This window comes from Syngnathus leptorhynchus, unplaced genomic scaffold (assembly GCF_054491065.1).
Source record: "Syngnathus leptorhynchus isolate UIUO unplaced genomic scaffold, UIUO_Slep HiC_scaffold_149, whole genome shotgun sequence".
Lineage (NCBI taxonomy): Eukaryota > Metazoa > Chordata > Actinopteri > Syngnathiformes > Syngnathidae > Syngnathus > Syngnathus leptorhynchus.
The window spans coordinates 158,765-162,500 of record NW_028232116.1 but is presented as its reverse complement, the minus strand read 5'-3'; positions in this window follow the sequence as shown (position 1 = coordinate 162,500).

Below are 3,736 nucleotides of genomic sequence, written 5' to 3'. Positions count from 1 at the left end.
CTTCCATACTTGCAGCCACGGAGTTGGCTAAAATTGCACTAAGTGCGAAAGCCCATTCATTTACAACGGCGTGTCCGCCAGGCGGCGACATTTCCCCGTTACCGGTGGCTGCGCGGCGGGTGAGTGACAGAGCTTATCCGAGCGGCTGGAACTCTGCGCCGGCGTGGTCGAGCGTGAGGCCCCGGCCCTTTGGCTGCCTGGTACCTAAAACACTTCCATTGATCCAGCCACGGAGGGTGCTGGCTGGTGGCTCCATAGCTCCATAGCTCCATAGCACCAGAGCTCCATAGCTCCATAGCACCAGAGCTCCATAGCTCCATAGCACCAGAGCTCCATAGCTCCATAGCTCCAGGGCTCCATAGCTCCAGGGCTCCATAGCTCCATAGCTCCATAGCACCAGAGCTCCATAGCTCCATAGCACCAGAGCTCCATAGCTCCATAGCACCAGAGCTCCATAGCTCCATAGCACCAGAGCTCCATAGCTCCATAGCACCAGAGCTCCATAGCTCCATAGCACCAGAGCTCCATAGCTCCATAGCACCAGAGCTCCATAGCTCCATAGCACCAGAGCTCCATAGCTCCATAGCACCAGAGCTCCATAGCTCCATAGCTCCAGCCTGGGTGGCTGGTGGCTCCATAGCTCCATACTTCCATAGCTCCAGTCAGAGAGTGTGCTAAAATTGCACTAAGTGCGAAAGCCCATTCATTTACAACGGCGTGTCCACAAGGCGGCGACATTTCCCCGTTACCGGTGGCTGCGCGGCGGGTGAGTGACAGAGCTTATCCGAGCGGCTGGAACTCTGCGCCGGCGTGGTCGAGCGTGAGGCCTCGGCCCTTTGGCTGCCTGGTACCTAAAACACTTCCATTGATCCAGCCACGGAGGGTGCTGGCTGGTGGCTCCATAGCTCCATAGCTCCATACCTCCAGAGCTCCAGAGCTCCATAGCACCAGAGCTCCATAGCTCCATAGCACCAGAGCTCCATAGCACCAGAGCTCCATAGCTCCATAGCACCAGAGCTCCATAGCTCCATAGCACCAGAGCTCCATAGCTCCATAGCACCAGAGCTCCATAGCTCCATAGCTCCATAGCACCAGAGCTCCATAGCTCCATAGCACCAGAGCTCCATAGCTCCATAGCACCAGAGCTCCATAGCTCCATAGCACCAGAGCTCCATAGCTCCATAGCTCCATAGCTCCATAGCACCAGAGCTCCATAGCTCCATAGCACCAGAGCTCCATAGCTCCATAGCACCAGAGCTCCATAGCTCCATAGCACCAGAGCTCCATAGCTCCATAGCACCAGAGCTCCATAGCTCCATAGCACCAGAGCTCCATAGCTCCATAGCACCAGAGCTCCATAGCTCCATAGCACCAGAGCTCCATAGCTCCATAGCACCAGAGCTCCATAGCTCCATAGCTCCAGCCTGGGTGGCTGGTGGCTCCATAGCTCCATACTTCCATAGCTCCAGTCAGAGAGTTGGCGAAAATTGCACTAAGTGCGAAAGCCCATTCATTTACAACGGCGTGTCCGCCAGGCGGCGACATTTCCCCGTTACCGGTGGCTGCGTGGCGGGTGAGTGACAGAGCTTATCCGAGCGGCTGGAACTCTGCGCCGGCGTGGTCGAGCGTGAGGCCCCGGCCCTTTGGCTGCCTGGTACCTAAAACACTTCCATTGATCCAGCCACGGAGGGTGCTGGCTGGTGGCTCCATAGCTCCATAGCTCCATAGCACCAGAGCTCCATAGCTCCATAGCACCAGAGCTCCATAGCTCCATAGCACCAGAGCTCCATAGCTCCATAGCACCAGAGCTCCATAGCTCCATAGCACCAGAGCTCCATAGCTCCATAGCACCAGAGCTCCATAGCTCCATAGCACCAGAGCTCCATAGCTCCATAGCACCAGAGCTCCATAGCTCCATAGCACCAGAGCTCCATAGCTCCATAGCTCCAGCCTGGGTGGCTGGTGGCTCCATAGCTCCATACTTCCATAGCTCCAGTCAGAGAGTTGGCGAAAATTGCACTAAGTGCGAAAGCCCATTCATTTACAACGGCGTGTCCGCCAGGCGGCGACATTTCCCCGTTACCGGTGGCTGCGTGGCGGGTGAGTGACAGAGCTTATCCGAGCGGCTGGAACTCTGCGCCGGCGTGGTCGAGCGTGAGGCCCCGGCCCTTTGGCTGCCTGGTACCTAAAACACTTCCATTGATCCAGCCACGGAGGGTGCTGGCTGGTGGCTCCATAGCTCCATAGCTCCATAGCACCAGAGCTCCATAGCTCCATAGCACCAGAGCTCCATAGCTCCATAGCACCAGAGCTCCATAGCTCCATAGCACCAGAGCTCCATAGCTCCATAGCACCAGAGCTCCATAGCTCCATAGCACCAGAGCTCCATAGCTCCATAGCACCAGAGCTCCATAGCTCCATAGCACCAGAGCTCCATAGCTCCATAGCACCAGAGCTCCATAGCTCCATAGCACCAGAGCTCCATAGCTCCATAGCTCCAGCCTGGGTGGCTGGTGGCTCCATAGCTCCATACTTCCATAGCTCCAGTCAGAGAGTGTGCTAAAATTGCACTAAGTGCGAAAGCCCATTCATTTACAACGGCGTGTCCACAAGGCGGCGACATTTCCCCGTTACCGGTGGCTGCGCGGCGGGTGAGTGACAGAGCTTATCCGAGCGGCTGGAACTCTGCGCCGGCGTGGTCGAGCGTGAGGCCTCGGCCCTTTGGCTGCCTGGTACCTAAAACACTTCCATTGATCCAGCCACGGAGGGTGCTGGCTGGTGGCTCCATAGCTCCATAGCTCCATAGCACCAGAGCTCCATAGCTCCATAGCACCAGAGCTCCATAGCTCCATAGCACCAGAGCTCCATAGCTCCATAGCACCAGAGCTCCATAGCTCCATAGCACCAGAGCTCCATAGCTCCATAGCACCAGAGCTCCATAGCTCCATAGCACCAGAGCTCCATAGCTCCATAGCACCAGAACTCCATAGCACCAGAGCTCCATAGCTCCATAGCACCAGAGCTCCATAGCTCCATAGCACCAGAGCTCCATAGCTCCATAGCACCAGAGCTCCATAGCTCCATAGCACCAGAGCTCCATAGCTCCATAGCTCCATACTTCCATAGCACCAGAGCTCCATACCTCCAGAGCTCCATAGCTCCAGCCTGGGTGGCTGGTGGCTCCATAGCTCCATACTTCCATAGCTCCAGTCAGAGAGTTGGCGAAAATTGCACTAAGTGCGAAAGCCCATTCATTTACAACGGCGTGTCCACAAGGCGGCGACATTTCCCCGTTACCGGTGGCTGCGCGGCGGGTGAGTGACAGAGCTTATCCGAGCGGCTGGAACTCTGCGCCGGCGTGGTCGAGCGTGAGGCCTCGGCCCTTTGGCTGCCTGGTACCTAAAACACTTCCATTGATCCAGCCACGGAGGGTGCTGGCTGGTGGCTCCATAGCTCCATAGCTCCATACCTCCAGAGCTCCAGAGCTCCATAGCACCAGAGCTCCATAGCTCCATAGCACCAGAGCTCCATAGCACCAGAGCTCCATAGCTCCATAGCACCAGAGCTCCATAGCTCCATAGCACCAGAGCTCCATAGCTCCATAGCACCAGAGCTCCATAGCTCCATAGCTCCATAGCACCAGAGCTCCATAGCTCCATAGCACCAGAGCTCCATAGCTCCATAGCACCAGAGCTCCATAGCTCCATAGCACCAGAGCTCCATAGCTCCATAGCTC